General features: G+C 46.2%; 1 non-coding gene across 1 annotated transcript; it reads right to left on the reverse strand.

Moving 5' to 3' along the window:
* Positions 1-604: 604 nt before the first annotated feature.
* LOC120686992 lies at positions 605-708 on the reverse strand. Its single transcript, XR_005680498.1, has one exon. It is a non-coding gene; the product is annotated as a small nucleolar RNA R71 (small nucleolar RNA).
* Positions 709-19,502: the final 18,794 nt, after the last annotated feature.

The following is a 19,502-nucleotide window of genomic DNA, read 5'->3' on the forward strand; positions in this document are numbered from 1 at the left end:
ACTTGATCTCCAGAGGCGCTCAGTCTTGCACCAAAGCCAGGCCGTCGGATGTTCCGACAACCATCGGATGCACCGATGCTATAGGCATCGGTTCTTCCGGTGCTACTGATTTCAGTAGAACTCGTCCAATTCAGTGTTTCTTTGAGTTTTTTCTTTGTTTTTTTGCTTTGCATGGCCTTTGTGCATCATCCTTGGGATCTAGAAATGTTCACTCAACAAAACCATTAGTCCCATTGATTGCGTTGTCATACGATCACCAAAATCACTCGAAATGGCATGAATGGTGCCATGTTCGTTACAAACATCAATGTCGGGGACGTGAACTTCGAGCTCAAATCAAGCCTCGTCAACATGGTGCAGGCTAGCCCATTCTGTGGCAAGCCGAACGAGGACGCAAATGCACATTTGCAGAACTTTCTAGAGCTCTGCGACACCATTGTCATACGGGGTGTCGCCGCCGATGTTGTCAAGCTTCGTCTGTTTCCCTTTTTCCCTCCTGGGAAAGGCGAAATAGTGGTTTTATAAAGAAATAGACATCGACACCTGGGCCAAATGCTCCAAGGCGTTCCAAGCAAAATTCTTCCTGCTGGGCAAAACAAATGCACTGCGCGGGAAAATTTCAAGTTTCCAGCAGACGGGGATGGAATCCATCCCAGAAGCTTGGGAGAGGCTGCAGGAATACATCCTGGCCTGTCCTCATCACGGCATGGACGAGTGGCTCGTCCTGCAAAGCTTCTACAACGGACTCACAACGATATCTCGAGCCAATATTGATGCCGCTACTGGAGGAGCCTTCCTCGACCTGACCATAGCCAAATCCAAAGCACTGGTCGAGAAGATGGTCTCCAATCAGGGGTGGAGTGATGAACGACTCCAACCCCGCACCAAAGGCATGCATACTGTCAAAGAGACGGATATGATTGCCACGAAGCTGGACCTCCTAATCAAGAAGATGGAGGAAGGGAGCAAACAACCGATCCATGCTCCCGTTTACGCCATGGGTTCGCACTTCACGTGCGAAGTCTATGGTAATGATGGACACTCGGGGAACGACTGCCCCGAAACCCGTGAAGACTGCACTTACCTAGAAAACAACAACAACAGGTACTGTCCACAATAAGGAGGCCAGGGGTGGAACCAGCCACGTCCACCTTTGCAGGGAGGTAATAACTACAATCCTTCCTATAATTCGAATTTCAATTCAAACCAACCTCCCTTGAGAGAACTTGTTCTTGGCCAAGTTAAAATCAATGAAAATATAAATAAAAATCTCTTGGCCAATGACAAATCCCTGGAAAGTTTAAATGTCAAGCTTGAAACTTTGTCTTCAACTCTTAAAAACCAGCTAAGTTTCAACAAAATGATCGAAACCCAGCTTGCACAAATTGCTGCTTCGTTACCTGCTATTGAGAGCGGGGAGATCCCGGGGCAACCTGTAACACCCGGTTTATAAAAGGACATAAACCGAGCAATCATATACGTGCCAGGATCAAGTCACACGTATATACAACAGAATGAACAATATATCATAGCACATATCACGAATAAGACATAATAAATCGAAATACGAATGTTATTTATTACATTAATGACAAAAATGTCTGATACAGCGGAAGCGAAGTACAAATACGAATATAAACTCTCCGAAGCTGAGCAGGGCGCCACAGGGACGTCGACTGGGAGACGAACGCCTAGAAGTCCTCGTAGTCCTGGTAGCGCTGGACGAACTCCCTCGTGTCGGCAGGAACTGAGCAGCAGTAGCGTAGCCAAGAGGAAAAAGTAGAGAAGAGGCAAGAGTGAGTACACAACTTGTACTCAACAAGTATAACACAAACTATGAGGCTCTAAGGTTGGCTGACTCAACTGCATTAGCTTTTAAGTGTTGGCAAAATTTTATTAAAGCTATTTACTACGAGTTGATGAATTACCATTAACCCAGTTACATAGTAAATAATTAGAATTAATTTATGATACTACTGAGAACCAAACTAAAACCAAGCCCCCAAGGCAACCCCGAGAGGCACCCCCTCGTCGGAAGGAGCTAACCCCACTAATCAAAAGGAGGATCTGGGCCGCTCATAACCATGAGCACGGCTAGTATACCAGTTTTACACTCTGCAGAGGTTGCACATCTTTACCCACAAGTCGTGAGCTACGCTAGTTGTTCATCACACTTCCTTAGGTGAGATGACTAGCAAACTCACTACGAGGCCTTTACAAAGAATCTCGTTGGTAAGGAATAACCGCGAGGGTTGGATCGGCGACTATGGAGCAGGTCTAGTGGGCGTCAAGAATACCACAGACGAGGCCACTCAGTACGAGGGACATAGAAGCTTACCACCCTTGCCCCGCAGGTAAGTTACTCCAAACCAAAAAGACCTAATTATTACGCCAAGACCGTCCCATTCCAGTCTTGTGGTAGCGCTGTTGTCCCAGGTTGTCGCTCTATGAACCGGTCCTTATGGAGAGCGGCCAACCAGGCAGTAAGCACTGTGCTGGCCCCCTAAACCATGTTTCTAACAAAAACCAATTTTAACGAGATGTGAGCCACTCAAGCCACACAGAGGGCCACTCTCAGAATTAAGTTGCATATACCATTAATCAAATTAATTAAAAAGGACCATTATGTGTTATAGCGCGGCACCTAGCACAACTAACCAAAATGCAACCCCAAGGGATATATAAAGGATATAAAGTGGCTTGGACAGTCCTTATAGGCATACAGTATTAAATGCAGTATGACATTGTATTTAAAGATGATAGGTTGTTCATGTTATACTTGCCTTCCTCGTACTGCTCCTGCTGCTGCTCAAAGTGCTCGAAAGACGGCTGCTCCGGGTACTGGTACTGTGGCTCCTCCGGTAGCTCGGCGTCTACTCACGAACACATGGCCAAAACAATGCACAATAATAAGCATACAAGCAAACACTAACAAAAACTAAGAAACAATACATCAATACATAAAAACAGAACACTAAACTAGTCTAAAACTATTCTATGCGTTACAACAATCGCGCGGACATAAAGATCACCTAAAACGGAGCTAAAACGCATATTCTAGGCTAAAAACAAGTTCTAGAGGCTTATCTGCGAGAAAAACTAAGTTCCAGGGGGTTTTCTGCAAAAACTGGGGACTAAAACATAATTAAAGGGTAGATACAAGGGCTAGCGTGTAAAAAGGCAAGGGCTGGATGGCGGGTTTGATATTTACAAAGCTCAGGGTGTTAAGTGCTAAAAACTGGACCCTAACGTAAATACTTTTTCACTGGCTAGGATGGCGGGTTGAATATGGAAAACTTGAGGGGCTCTTTAGCAAAAACACCTCAGCGAACCGGTACGCACGAACGAGGGCCGCTGGATCTGGATCCAACGGTGCGGATCTAATGGGACCTTGATCTAATCTAGCGCGTTAGATCTAGATCGAACGGACTGGTTGCAATAGGGCGCGGGGCGGCGGCGGAGCTCGCCGGACTTGAGTTCCCGCGGCGGCGCTCCACCGGGAACTCGCCGGAGAGGACGGTTTAGGCGCTACAGGGGATCTTTTGGCCTGGGGTTTGATGCAAAAGAGCGAGCGCGGCGTGCGTAACGCACCGGCGGCAACAGGGAGGCGGTTCGGGGCTCCGGCGTGGCGCTCATCGGAGAGGGCGGTGTGGCGTGGCGGCGTATCACCGGAGCGCGGCGTGCTGGCCAAAAGGGAGGACTACGACCCACCTATTCTAGTGCAACAAGGTGACTGCAAACTGGGTGGTGCTCACCGGGCTCAGGATCGAAGGGGGGGTCCGGCGCAGAGGCTGCGACGTCGCGAACCGGCGGCGAAACTCGACGGAGCTCAGGGTCCGGGCGTTGCAGGGCGTCTCTCGACTCCTGGATTCCACGGGTCGGTCCGTGAAGGTCCTGTGAGGGAGCCACGGGGGGTCAGCGGGCACGAAGCGGAACCAGGGGCGTGGGATTGCGGCGGCGGACTGGCTCACCTCCGGCGGCGTCCGGCGCAAAAATCCAAAGGCTTCACGGGCCGGGGTCGCGGGTGCGGGCCTGGGGAAGCTTGCTGGAGCCGAGGCAGGGCTACGGCGGGTTTGGCCGGGGCTAGGATGCGGCGGTGCGGCGTGACCGCGGCGGCGCACGGTGCTCTGCGCGGCGGAGCTGTGCGAGCATGGAGGTGCGGTGCAGAGGTGGCGGCTGCGGGATGAAGGGAGGTCCGGGGCGTGGCTGCAGTGCCAATTAAAGGGGGCTCCGGGATCCTGGGCGTGCGCGCCATGAACGGAAGGCTGGCGAGAAACGCGGCCAGGATTGGTGCCGTGCGGGGATAGCGGATCGAGGAGTGGCTCGGCGTGATCTCCAAGCTCGGTTGGGGAAACTTCTGGAAGGGGAGGACGCTCGGGTGAGGCTGGCCGGTAGGCCTGCGAGGCCGGGCGGTCCACGGCGCAGCGGGGGGGGGGGGGGGAGGCGGGCTGCGGTGGTCCAGCGAGAAGAGCAATTTGGGCGCGGGGAGGAAGGAAATTGGAGAAGACAATGCCGATAGGTGGGCCTGGGGCATCGGTGGGAGAGAGAGCGAGTGCTGGCGGGGTTTGCTGGGCTGCGGGAGAGGGTGGGCCGAGCGGGGGAAGATGGCTGGGAGAGAGGAGGAGCTAGCTGGGCCGCGCGACTGGGCTGCCCCCGGTTGGGCCGAGCGGGAAGGAACAGGCCGCGAGAAAGGGTGCTAGGCCGGCAAAGGGAAAGGGAGAGGGGAGAGTGGGCCGGGCCGGACTGGGCCTGGGTTTGGGTTGTTTTGGGTTTTTCTATTTCTCTTTTCCTTCTCTTTCTATTTCTAAACCAAACTAAACACAAATGAATTCAAATTCAGATTTGAATTCAACACACACTCACTCAAGTAAAATTATGCACCAGCATGAATGCACAACAAATTTTTTAAACCTAGACAATTTTTAATTACTTGTGAAACAAAATTAAATTAAATGCAAGGCTAAACACAATAAACCTTAGAAAATTAAATAAAGCCAATTAAATTTATTAATAAATGCTGGAATTTAAATTAGGGTGTTACACAACCCGAGTCTCCCGTTGAAAATGTCAGCATGGTGTCAACCGGATGGGGTAACTCGTCCCGGAGGCAACCACACGCAATAACCATGCAAGTTGGTACTATCCCCCAAGGAACGACGTTTGGGATGGCATAGTGGCAGCGGTGCAAGAGGATCCAGGGGTCCCCATGATCAGCTACTCAATCTACATCAAACACTTCGAGCGATGCCTATGCGATCTGGGGGCAAGCGTGAATATAATGCCCAAGGTAATATATGAAGCACTTGAATATCCTGCTCTTTCCCCACCAACTATGCTCGTACAGCTTGCAGATTCAACCATTCGGTATCCCGAAGGGATAGCCGAACACGTTTTCGTACGAGTACGAGACTCCTTCGTCCTTGCCGACTTTGTGGTAATGGATATGGAGGGCAACCTCGGAGTCGACCTTGTACTTGGGCGACCTTTTCTAAGGTCTGCCAAGGCAAGGATCGATGTCGGAAAGGGAGAAATCTGGTTCCGTGTCGGAAGGGAGGATATGTTTTTCAGGTTCAAGAAGAAGGAAGAGCAGCGCTTCATGATCCAACAAGGCAGTGAAGGGCAAGCACTCCGGGGTGCACCAGAACCCCAGCCAGAACAACGATCCTCTGCACCTAAAAGAAAGAAGAAGGAAAAGAAGGTGTGGCGGAAGGTCGAGAGTTCGGCCTCGTCCAGTTCTCTAGGACGAGCTGATGAATGGTAAGAACGATGGAGAAAAGTCATGCACGTAGAACTTTAAACGACGCGCCCTTGCCAAAGATAAATTGGTATTTATCTCATATTTGCTTTCTCCGCTTTTCAACATTTTCTTTGCACCTTATTTGTTTTTCTCCACTGCATGTTTGAAATTTTCAAAAAAAATTTCTGCATGCTGGATTTTTTCTTGCATTTTTTCCTTTTTACAAAAAGACCAAAAATATTTTCTGAGTCTTAAAATCCTTTGGGAAATATAATTTGGACATCTTTTCGAGAAAATTTTTGGCCGTACACCATATTTTCAAAGTTTATGACCGTTGAGGAATCACCTGGCCAAAGAGGGGCACCAGGGGGCCCACCCTGGGTCGGCCGACCCCACAGGTCGGCCGACCTAGGGCCAATAGCTCCTGGGCCCCACCTTCTTCAACGGATTCCAGACCGTTGTGCCTGGCTCCTCCTCGGGTGCACTCGCCCAGTTTCCTTCAAATAGAGGCCGAGAGAGGGGTGATGAGCTCTCATGCTCACTCTCTCCACTCTCACTCCCTCTCACACATTCTTGCTCGGGTTTCCTTTGGATTTTGGCTCAAGTTTGATTGCAACAACACTCTCTCTCTCTCTCAATTCTTTGCTGCAAGATTGATCACATAATTGGAGGAACAACTTTCGGGTAAGAGTTTCATGTTCATTTCACTAACGTAACCCGGATCGAGTTGTTCTTTTTCGTTATTTTTGCAAGCATGAAGGGTGTAGGTCGGAAACTTTCCGGAGCTATCAAGAAGATGACAGGGTTAAGCTCATCTCGTTCACGGGGTGGGTCGAGCTCCCGTCATTCCCCCGAACCTACACCAACGCCGACCACGATGGACTATGAGCAAGACGAACAAGAGGAACAAATAGAGGAGCAAGCTGAAGAACCGCAAGCCGAGGACATGGAAATAGATGAAGATGATGCACCGTACCTCGACTTGCACGACGACCGCGAGCGTCAAGCCTACGCCATGATCACGAATCGAAGCTTTGGTCATACCAGAGCCTTCGATCCGGACCTTCTCGAAAAAATAGGTATGGATGTTGATTTCGCTCGTGTTTGGCATGCGGTTGGATGGAATGGTTTTGTGCCCGTTGAGGAGAATGGTTCTCGTCTCCTCACCATCTAGTTTCTTTGCACTCTTCGGGAGGTGGACGATGGTGTTTCTTTCCGACTTTTTGGAGTTGAATGCTATTTTAATTGGAGAAATTTCAGTCACCTCCTTGGTTTTAGCGCGCTCTTGCCAGTTTCCCTTGCAAACGCTTGCCGCGGTTTTGATCGACATGAGTTTTGGGGTTTGATTTCGGGTCAAGTTGTTCATGGCAAGTTTGCACCTCGGTGCAATAACATTCAAAATCCGACTCTTCGTTTGATGCACAAGTAGATGGCTACCACTCTTTTTCCAAGAGATGATCCACGACTAGTGCGGAACAATGAGTTGATGATATTATATGCCATGTTCAACAAAATCCGAATCTCCCCCGCACAAGCAATGGTTAAGCAATGGCTCACAAATTTTCGGATGATGGGTCCTATTGAATGCACTTCTTTGGTTACCCGCATCGCATCAAACAAGGGAATCTTAGACGGGAACCCTGTTCCTTTCATTGAGGAGCCCCGTGTTATGATCGATGAGGCGTACTTGGTTCAAGGCCACACGCTCAAGAAAGGCCCGGATGACTCCTTGATTTTCTTTTCGCTTGGTTATGCAAATGAAATCCCATTGCCAAATGCAGGATATCATTTGTATAAATGCCGTTCGCTAACCATCCCTCTTGTTCCACAAGAGGAGAACCAAAGGCATAGTGTTTCTGGTCTTCCTGGAAGGGTTACAAGAAGCAGGGCCAGAAGGGAGGAATTCATGCAGCAGCAACCTTAGCCTCAACCACAACAATATGAGGCTGGAGGTTCATCATGGCAAAGTGCCAGCTCCATCGAGTGGGCACGGCTGGCCTCAGGGCACTGGTCCACCAGTTCCAGCTCAAGCGGACCCCCGCGATGTACAGCTTTATCCAGAGGTTTTGCCTCTCTGACTCGGCAGTTGGGTGAGCTGAACATGCGCACCACCAACATCGACGAGTCGCTGGGCCAGCACATCGAGTCAACTCAAAACTGGCAGCAATACACAGGCGAGAGGACCCACAATCTGGAGCAGCAACAGCAGCAATCCCTGGAGGAGTGGAGGGCCTACTACCATTGGGCTGGGTTTATTCATAACCAGCAACAGTGAGCCTGAAGCTAGCATGGGGGAGGACCTCCATGAGAGGTACCTTGTATCAAACCCTACCTTTACCGCTTTCCAAAACCTTGCATGAAACCAAACAAAAATTTGCAAAATTCTGAAAATCCATAAAAATTTGCATAACTAAAATCAAATAAAAATTGGCAAAACCTTTAAAAACCCAAAAATAATTACTTGTTTTCCAGTATGTGTAGTAAGCATGTGTAATTTTTCCTTGTAGAGATGATGAATAGTTGCTCTGTTAGTTTCTTCCATATGCCTTTTTACAACCTTGTGCTCTCCCTAAGTTCTGAGTTTGGTGGCTAGATGTTCAAACCTTAAGCTTGAAATTTGTGGGTAGCGAAAAGCAAAATTCGGATCTAGGTTGTTGTGGGTTATGATATGGCTGAAAAGAGTTGCTATTATCTTCTCCTATGTGATGCTTGATATCCGGAGTATTTCTTTTTAAAAATACAAAAAAATAGAATAAAGTTCCTCGGTGATATGCAATTCCTATCCGGAGCCATATGAGTTACAAGTTTGAAAAGCCTTTTCTACATATGCAACTTGTCTTCTCATTGAGCTTTGTCAAATTGTTGTGACCCTTTGTGAGAATCACTTCATACGCCCATGATCAAGATCACGTACACGTCCACTCACATGCTATACTTCTACACCTGGAAGATACCAAGTACATCCCCCATTCATCCCCAAATAAGACTCCATGTTGTGCCATGTTTATCTCTCTCCAAAGATATCATCATAATGATTGAGCTATACAAAAAGAAATAAAAGATGCATACCCAAAGAAGGTATGCCACATGCCCACAAGGCATGTCAAAAAAAAAAGAAGAAAGAAAGAAGAAAAGAGAAAAGATGCATACCCAAAGAAGGTGTGCCACACACCCACAAGGTGTGTCAGAAAAAAAGGGGAAAAAGAAAATATAGCCCATACCAAAAATATTACAAGGGAGAGGGAAATCATATAAAGGAGTTTCATCCACCATCCACCAAAAATATCCACACACTTGCACATCTTGATCAAGGCTTATGACTTGTTTCTCCTTTGGATCCGGTCATTGACTTAGCGAAATATGAGAAGCAAGTTTGCCATTATGTCCTCCATATCTACAGATCCACCAAAAAGAGCCATTAGAAATAGGATGGAAAAACAAAGGCACATAAAAAGGCCTTGGTGAGGAATGAAACACATTTGAGCGATCTGAGAGGTCACTCGAGGAACTACAATATTTCTTTTCAAAAACTTTATAAAAACCTCCGGATTGGCGGTTGAACAATGGAGTGGTATGTGGCACTCTACAAGCCGTTCTGACCCTCAACCGCCAAAGATGAGGATGATGCTATAAGCCCCAAAGGAGTAAGGTAAAAGGTGCGAACAAGGCCAGCTTATTCAGAATAAAGGTAAGAACACTCGGTTGTGCCTTGGGCATAAGTCAGAAATGCGACATTGTAGCAACTCCTGATCAACAACCTAAGTCTAAAACTTTGCTCGGGACGAGCAAAGGGCTAGCTTGGGGGAGTTGTTGACGGTGCTTAAGTGCCATTTTCACCCGTCAACTATACTCAATAATAAAGGAAAACTACATGCATTACTCACATATTTGTATCACTAACCTCGCTCCACAGTTGTTTTCGAGTTTTGTACATTTCAAATGAGCAAGAATAGAATAAGACGAAAAATGCAGCAGACGCCACATAACTACGCAGAATATCGCAACACGTCTAGGTGCATCTCGAGGAGGAGTCACGGCCAAGGCACCTGATCACCTTCCATATATGCGTTGGCGGGAAACCGACCTCCAAGTAGTATAAATGGGGCCTCTCTCCCCCCCTCTCAACACACACACACACAGACACACACTTCATTCCATTCTCTCCAAGAAGGCTCTCCTCTCTCTTGCTCTCTTAGCTAGGTAGTGGAGCTAGGCTGGTTCTCTTTAGCGAGCAAGTCATCCTCGGGGTCGTTGAGCAATCCTCGGCTCCTGGTATGGCTTTGTATCCGACTTATCAGACTTCTATTCATAATATAGAGTTCTGCCATGGCATGGTTGTCAAGCTCCTGGTATGCGGGATCCTTCGGATATGATCGTGCTCCACGGTGTGACTGGGGTAGACAGCAGGTGGTGACAGCCCTGTTCGTCTGGCGTAACAGCTGTGTTGCATTTTGCGTACTCCCCGACGTTCGGGTTCGGTGTAGGAGTTCATGCAAAGAGGTAACGGAACTGGACGTTCTCCAGTGCGGGACCTTCTCCCCGCTATCCCATTTTCCTGGCACCTGCAGTCCTAACCATGATCTAACATCACCCCAGCTTTGGATAGAAACACTAGGACACCTAACCTAGCCTAAGCTCCAACTAACTTGACGTAGGATAGAGTAGACCTTTGTTTTATAGTTTCTCTCTTTTATTCCTTCCTCTTGGAGTGTGGATATGTGCTGTGTCGCATTACCCTTGCTTATCCTTTATCTGGACTTATCCCTGTTAGAGTATTCACTACTAGAAAACGGGTCATCGGTCCAGGCCAAAGGTACCAGCTGCTGTTGCCGCCGGTACTCGGTACCGGTTGCAACAGCAGCTAGTACATTTGGCCTTCGACCGACCTAGTGGAGGACAATTGGCACCGGGTGGTGGTTCCAACTGGTTCCAATGCGTCAGCATAGGAACCGGTTTGAACCACCACCCGGTACCAAATGAAGGCGGCGATATAGGCACCGGTTGATGGTAACAACCGATTCCTATGGTGATGAAACGTGGCAGCTGCCAGGAGCTCTTGCCTAAGGCACCGGTTGGTGCCTTGACCCGGTGCTATTGAACAAAATTTAGCACCGGGTCATTGAAACCAACCGGTGCCTTTGGCCCGAGCCTATAAATACCCCAGCCCCTCCCCCCTCAAGCTACCGTGAACTCACTGTTCATGGCAGCTGAGTGAGGTAAGGGGAGGCGATTTTTTGCTTTTTTTTTGAAAAAAAGGTTAGTTATTTTTCTTTATAACTTAGCAATTGATTTTTAGAAACAGTTATTACTTGATTTGGTTTATACATATGATAATTATTTTTATTTGTAGCATCTTATTGTAGTTATATGCGTTATCAATTTATATGATATTTGAATACTATCAAATTATTGTATTTATATATTTTATCAATTTATTTGATAAGTGAATAGTATCTTTTTTTATAGTTATATGCATTATCAATTATATAAATATATTGTTATAAATTGGTAGTATGAATGAACTATTTGTATAGTACAATGATGTATATAAATGTATTGTGGACCCAGATGAGTCGGCAATGGATGTACATGGCCGACCGGCGTTCAAAGGAGTTCATGGATGGCGTGCATGAATTCATAGAAGCGGCCGAGAACACAAGTATGGTGGTTTCGTTTGTTGTCCATGCAAATTCTATAAGAATGAGAAGGATTACTCATCATCAAGAACCATCCATAGTCACTTGTTCAATAGTGGTTTCATGCCGAACTACTATGTTTGGACCAAGCATGGCGAAAGAGGAATTGTGCTGGATAATAATGTAGAAGAAGAGGACAGGATTCCTGACTTTGCAGCCAATTATAATTCCTTTTTTCAATGACACTGCAATGGGTGAGCCTGAAGAAGATACTGAAGGATACGTTGTAGAAGATGATCTTGGTTAGATGCTGCGCGAAGCTGAGGAAGGTTGCGAAACAGAAAAGGAATCGAGAGATCTGAAGCGTATGTTGGAGGACTACAGAACATTGTTGTACCCTGATTGCAAACAAGACCAAAAGAAGTTGGGTACCACATTGGAATTATTGCAATGGAAGGCATCAAAGGGTATGTCTGACAAGGGATTCGAGGAGTTGCTGAAACTTATAAAAAACTTACTCCTTGAGGGTAACACCTTGCCGAAGACAACATACGAGGCAAAAAAGTTGTTTGTCCTTTAGGATTAGAGGCACAGAAGATACATGCTTGTCCTAATGACTGCATCCTATGTCGAGGTGAGTATGAAAATTTGGATTCAAGCCATGTATGCAACGCATGCCGGTATAAGATCCCTTGAGATGATCCAGGCGATGTTGAGGGGATGCGTGTCAAGAAGAGGGTGCCTGCCAAGGTGATGTGGTATTTTCCTCTAATACCACGTCTGAACGTTTGTTCATGAACAAAACGAATGCTAAATTGATGCGATGGCACAAAGAAGAACGTAAGCAAGACAATATGTTGAGGCACCCCGCTGATGTGTTGCAGCGGAAAAAAGTGGACAGAACATTCCCAACATTTGCAAATGATGCGAGGAATATAAGATTCGGCTTAAGTACGGATGGCATGAATCCTTTTGGTGAGGAGAGCAGTGGCCATATTACCTGGCCTGTGACACTCTGTATATACAACCTTCCTCCCTGGTTGTGTATGAAGTAGAAATTCATTATGATGCCGGTGCTTATCCCCGGCCCGAAGCAACCCGGTAACGATATAGATGTGTATCTGAAACCACTGATTGAGGATCTTCTATTGTTGTGGAAAGAGGAGGGTGTTCGTATGTGGGATGCGCATGCAGAGGATCATTTTAACCTTCGTGCATTGCTTTTCGTAACCACCAACTATTGGCTAGCACTAAGTAACCTCTCTGGACAATCCAATAAGGGTTATAGGGCATGCACCCATTGTTTAGAAGAAATCGACAGCATGTACCTCAAGAACTATAGGAAGATCGTGTATATGGGTCATCGTCAATTTCTTCCGATCAAGCACCCATTAAGGAGGAGGCATGCTCACTACGATGGAAAGGCAGATCATCGTACCAAGCCTAGGCACCGTTGTGGGAAAATGGTGTTTGAAATGGTCAAAGATATAAAAGTAGTATTCGGAAAAGGACCCAGCAGCAGATCAGTGCAGAGTGATGACGGGCGTGCACCTATGTGGAAGAAGAAGAGTATTTTTTGGGAGTTACCTTATTGGGAAGTCTTAGACGTCCGCCACGCAATTGATGTGATGCACCTAACAAAAAATCTTTGTGTGAACCTTCTAGGCTTCCTTGGTGTCTACGGTAAGGCAAAGGATACATTGGAAGCACGGCAAGATCTTCAACGTATGAAACAACGGGCCACCCTACATCCAGAAAAAAGGGATAAAGGACGTCATTATCTAGGTCCTGCGTGCTACACTCTTAGTAAGGAAGAGAAGCAAAGTATGTTCGACTGTTTGAACAGTATCAAGGTCCCATCAGGCTACTCTTCAAATATAAAGAGGCTACTGAATTTGAAAGAGAAGAAATTCGCACACGTAAAGTCCCATGACTGTCACGTGTTGATGACGCAATTGATTCCAGTTGCACTTAGAGGTATTCTACCAGCTAATGTTCGAGCAATAATCATAAAGCTATGCACCTTTCTCAACACAATTTCTCAGAAGGCAATCGATCCATCGAGTTTAAGCAGGCTACAAGAGGATATTGTCCAAAGTTTAGTCAGTCTTGAAATGATATTTCCTCCATCATTGTTCAATATTATGACGCATCTTCTAGTTCACCTGGTCAAAGAGATTGATATTCTTGGTCCTGTTTTCCTTCAAATATGTTCCCTTTTGAACGATACTTTGCAGTCCTAAAGAAATACGTTCGTAATTGGGCTCGTCCAAAAGGAAGCATTGCGAAGGGTTACGTCACAGAGGAGGTCATTGAGTTTTGTGTTGACTATGTGGAAGAACTCTGCCCAATTGGGATTCCAGTATCACATCATGAGGGGCGGCTGATTGGAAAGGGCACACTTGGAAGAAAATCAGTAAATGCCACAGATCATGCCACGTTGAGCAAAGCACATCTCACAGTTTTGCAACAATCAGCCTTGGTGGCTCCATACATGGAGGGGCACATGCAAATTGTGCGAAGCATATACCCTTTGAAGTCTGAGACATGGATTACAAAACATCATAACGATACATTCGCCACCTGGTTGCAGAAGGAAGTCATGGCTAACGATCAAATTCATGAGCAGCTAGCTTGGCTGGCCAGGGGTCCGGCAAATTCAATCTTGATGTACCAAGGATATGAAATTAATGGTTACGTATTTTATACAAGAGCCCAAGATAACAAGGGCACCAATCAAAATAGTGGTGTCCGTATAGATGCCACTAACTCTAGTGGCCAAACGAACTCATATTTTGGTTACATTGAAGAGATCTGGGAACTCGACTATGGGCCGTTGAAAATACCTCTATTTCGTTGTCAATGAGTTAAACTCACAGGAAAAGGTGTCGATATCGACGAGTACGGAATTGCAACGGTAGACCTCAAAGAGCTTGGCTATCGAGACGAACCATTCGTCCTAGCTAAAGATGTCACTCAAGTTGTCTATGTGCAGGACATGTCTAGCAAACCGAGAAAGGACAAGTCTAGGAATAAATCAAGATTTGTAGGTGCCGGAGATGAGCCAAAGCGCCATATTATTCTGGCAGGAAAAAGGAAAATTGTGGGAGTCGACGATGTCACAGATGAAGAACAATACAATAAGGTTGAAGATATGACTCTGTTCGCAGTGGAGGTTGACACAAGTATTCTTTTAGCCGAAGAGGAGGCTCCGTACGCACATCATGATCATAATGAAGGGACGATTGTAAACCGAACCATAGTTAATATTCCCTTAGTTGAATGATTATGTCTTATAATATTTTCTGTGAATATTATCAGATTTCTTATGCAATGAATTGATTTATTGGGCAATTAAATGATTTATTATGCAATTATTTGATTTATTATGATTTATTATGCAATTAAGATGATTAGTTATGCACCTAAATGATTTATCATGTAGTAATTAGAATTATTATGCATTTAAATGATTTATTATGCAATTATTTGATTTATTATGCAATTAAAATAATTAGTTATGCAGCTAAATGATTTATTATGTAGTAATTAAAATTATTGTACATTTAAATGATTTATTATGCAATTATTTGATTTATTATGCAATTAAAATAATTAGTTATGCACCTAAATGATTTATTATGTGGTAATTAAAATTATTGTGCATTTAAATGATTTATAATGCAATTATTTGATTTATTATAATTTATTATTTAATTAAAATAATTAGTTATGCACCTAAATGATTTATTATGTAGTAATTAAAATTATTGTGCATTTAAATGATTTATTATGCAATTATTTGATTTATTATGCAATTAATATGATTAGTTATACATTGGAAAAATTTACTTTTCAATTAATCGATTTTGTAAATAAACTATTGGCACTAGTTGAAGGTTTCAACCGGTACCAAATTTTTGGCAAAAAAAAAAGTGGCGCGCGGGAGTCGAACCCGGGCCTCTGCGATTAGAAAACTTAGGGTTACCACTACGTTACACGGTGCTTTCGGTAGGTTTGGCGGCAAAAGCTTTAAAGTACAAATATTTCAGCAGCCTTAGGCACCGGTTTTTGTTTACTAACCAGTGCCTTAGGAACTTTTTCAAATCCTGCCCGTTGTAGCCCTAAGGTACCGGGTGGAATTATCACCCGGTGCCTTTGGGTTACCTAAGGCACCGGGTGGGTTACAAACCGGTGCCTTAGGCTCTCAAAGGCACCAGTTGAAATTATCACCCGGTGCCTAAGGCCTTTGGTGTATATAAGGCCGTGCCCTTCTCTTCTTCCTCAAAGCTTCTTCCTTCCACGCACCGCGCCGATCGTCCTCCGCCGCGCGCTCCGCTGCCTCGTCTTGACCTCTCCAGCTTCCTCGACGACCCCTCGACGCCGAACCCCGGTGCGCCGCCGCCATTCCCATTGGCGCCTCCTTTGCGCGCCTCCTCGACGCCGGTCTCACTTGCGTGCCTCCTCGACGCCGGACGCCTCGACGCCGCCGCCCCTGGCGCTCCGCCGCCTCGCCTTGACCTCTCCGGCTTCCTCGACGACCCATCGACGCCGAACCCCGGTGCGCCGCCGCCATTCCCCTTGGCGCCTCCTCTGCACGCCTCCTCGACGCCGGCCTCCCCTGCGCGCCTCCTTGACGCCGGCCACCTCGACACCGCCGCCCCTTCGGCTGCCGCCGCCCCCTCGCCGTGTCGACGCCGCCTCGACGCCGCCGTCCCTTGGACCGCTGCCGCCCCTCCTCGCCGTAAGTGCAGGCCGGCCGGGCTGACAGAGCGCCGCCACCTTTTATTTGATTTTATGAGAATTAGAAGATAATTAGGATAGAATTATTAGTGATTTGGTAGATAATTAGAGAGATCGAAGTAGAGAATTAGGGAGAATTATTAGAGAATTAGTAGAGAATTAGTGGACAATTAGAGAGATTTAGTAGACAAATAGAGAGAATTAGAGTATTAAAAAGAATTAGTTAGAGTATTTAGTTATTTTATTTATATACATTAGTTAGAGAATTTAGTTAGAGAAGGAAATGGAGAGAATTTAGTTAGAGAGAATGTAGTCATTATTTTTTTGCCATTATTTGTTATTATCTAGAATTTAGTTATTTCATATATAGAACGAAATGAAGAGAATTTAGAGAGACAATTTAGAGAGAATTTATTTATTTCTATTATTATGTCTTATGTAGTGTATAATTGTGTCATTCAAAGATTTTATTTAATCATCTATTTAATGGTTAGATGACGATGACATGTATTTCACTGTATAATGTAATGACGACGTCGAGTAATGACGATGACAATGAGTAATGACGACGACGAGTAATGACGAGTAATGACGACGAGTAATGACGAGTAACGATGAGTAATGACGAGTAACGACGACGAGTAATGACGAGTAACGACGACGAGTAATGACGAGTAATGACGAGTAACGACGACGAGTAATAATTTTATGTACAATTCTTGATTACATGTATTGTATTTGTAATTTAGATTGATTTAAATTAATTCTCGAGCTCGAACCCGTTCGTATTCGCTCTCTAAATCACTCACGCATTCGCCGTCCCTCGACTCTCGACCTTGACCCTTGACCCCGACTCTCAACCCCGTCCCTCGACTCTCGACCTCGACCCTCAACCCTAGCCCTTGACCCTCAACCCACAACCCCGTTCCTCGACCCCGTTCCACGACACACACACTCCCACTAACACACACACTGTCTAATACACTCTAACACACACACACACTCACACTCTAACACAATTGTATAAAGTATCGACCCTCGACACACTCACACTAACACACACACACACAGACACACACACACACACACACACTCTAACACACAAACACAAACACACCCTAACACACTCTAACACATTTATATAAAGAATTGAATTCTCTCTTTCTGTGTCCCTCTTACATACACATACACTCTCTCTCAAACACGCATATTCATTCAAAGAATTGAATTCTCCTACTTCATTTAAGGATGGACACATACTCTAACATATTTTTACGGTTTCAGTTAAGGATGGACCCCTTCGGTGATGACGAGGTCGCCAAGCAATACATGTTGGACGCAATAAACGAAGATACGAGGGCCAACACCACCCAGCCAATTGCTGAAGAAGATGCTCGGACAGCTGATTCGTTCCTGAATATGTCTGGAGATGCCGATGAAGAAGATGATGACTTTGCGCCGCCGCCCAATCAATAGCAGCATGTTCCAGTACGAATCTTAAAACTATATGCATGGTGACTTCGTTAGATTAGTTTTGCGATTAACATATCTTTTCTGTAATTTAGTCGACCTCCGCATCGACTTCGTTGAGCCAGTCAAAAGGGAGACACCGGCCAACCAAGAAAATGGAGGGAAGACAGGTCGTCACAGAAGTGGACGCAGAGGGCTGTCCAAGTGCTCCAGAGGCTGCTAGCACAAAATTTGTCAACCAATGTGGGGTTATTGTTCGGGCAAGAATTCCGATCACCACAAGACTATGGAAAATGAGCAAACCCGAAGAACAAAAACACGCCGTGCCTGCACATCAGAAGGAAATGCTATGGGCAGAACTCAAGGATATGTTCACTCTTCCTGAAGGAGTTGACCAAGAACTTGTGAAGAAATGTGCCTTGAAAAAGATGTCCCTTGCCTTTGCAACTTTCAAGAAGAAGTTGTACATCAATTACATCAAGAAGGATAAGGAGTCGAGCTGGGACGATCTTGCTCAGGTTAAACCATACTGGAAGGAGTTCAAACAATACAAACTATTAGAGGAAGCCCAAGAAAAATATGAACAGGCCAAGGTGAATGCAGCAAATAAGTAGTACAACCACCACCTTGGGGCTGCCGGGTACAAGAAGTCAATAAAAAAATGGCAGAAGATGGAGCAGGACCTTATGGATAGAGGCATCAGGCCGACGACTTGGGATTGGCCGGATAGATCCAAGTGGTGATTATTTGCTAAAGGTGTGACACTAAACCAGTTGGATGGAAATTTGGTCGTGCCCGAGCATATGCAAGAAGTGTCCCGCGATCTAGTCGCTGCAATAGATGAGACCCAACAAGGAACATTCCAGCCTCAAAGGGAGAATGATGAGCTGACAAGGGCATTAAAGAATCCAGAACACCCTGGACGAGCCCGCGGCATCGGCGTGGTCCCATGGAAAGTTGCTTGGGCCGGAGATTCCTCTTACAAGACTCAACGAAAGAGCAAAGCTGAATAGGAAGAGAAATTTCGTGCCATGCAAGAAGAGATGACAAGGAAGGTTGCGTCCTTGGAATCTCAGATGGATGCCAGGGTCAATAAGGCAGTGCAGCTAGCTCTGAGCCAAAGGGGCACTACTGGGTCGCACTCGGATGTTGTGATAAGCCCGGTCTCTCAGCGACGTAGCAGCTGTGCATCCACAGCGGCGCCCGACGTACAAGCGGAACAACAACCCCAGATTGAGCCAACGGCGGTAGATGACCAGACGTATCTAGTGGACGATGTCACCATGCCAACACCGTGCGAGCTTCATGTGCGAGCAAGAAATATATCCATTCATGTCGCATACGGGTCAGCCCTGCTCCTGAATCCGTCTACTACAATTCATGGAAGGGCGATACCCCCTGGCTACACCTCCGTCACAGTCGAGCAGATAGTTGGAAACAATGAGGATCTTGAGCTCGACTTCGTTGGAGGGGATGGAGAGAAGACATTGGGAGACGCACTGCACGGGGTCGTTCTATGGCGCAAGGCCGACATCAAACTTACTGCAAGCACAACGGCTCCCGTGCAGACCGATCGCCCGTCTCCGCGGTCTGCCTCACCGCCGTCCCCACAACCACCTCCTTCACCACCGTCTCCGCCGGCGCAAAGGGCCACGAGTACTCCAACTCTATGATCGTACTCTGATAAAAGCACCTCGCAAACCTAGACTACCCACCAAAACCGAAAAGCTTACCCTCGGACTATGATCGTACTCTGATAAAAGCACACAAGGTGAGAAATCTGAAGAAAAAATGTAGCAAGACCATTCCTCAGCTTGGCACACAACAAAAAGGACTCGAGCCCCTCCGGGTGCTAGGGTTGCCACTCCTACACCCGACGGACGTACAACTCCAGGCAGACCTACAGGCCGCGATAT

This window comes from Panicum virgatum, chromosome 8N (genome assembly GCF_016808335.1).
Source record: "Panicum virgatum strain AP13 chromosome 8N, P.virgatum_v5, whole genome shotgun sequence".
Classification (NCBI taxonomy): Eukaryota; Viridiplantae; Streptophyta; class Magnoliopsida; order Poales; family Poaceae; genus Panicum; species Panicum virgatum.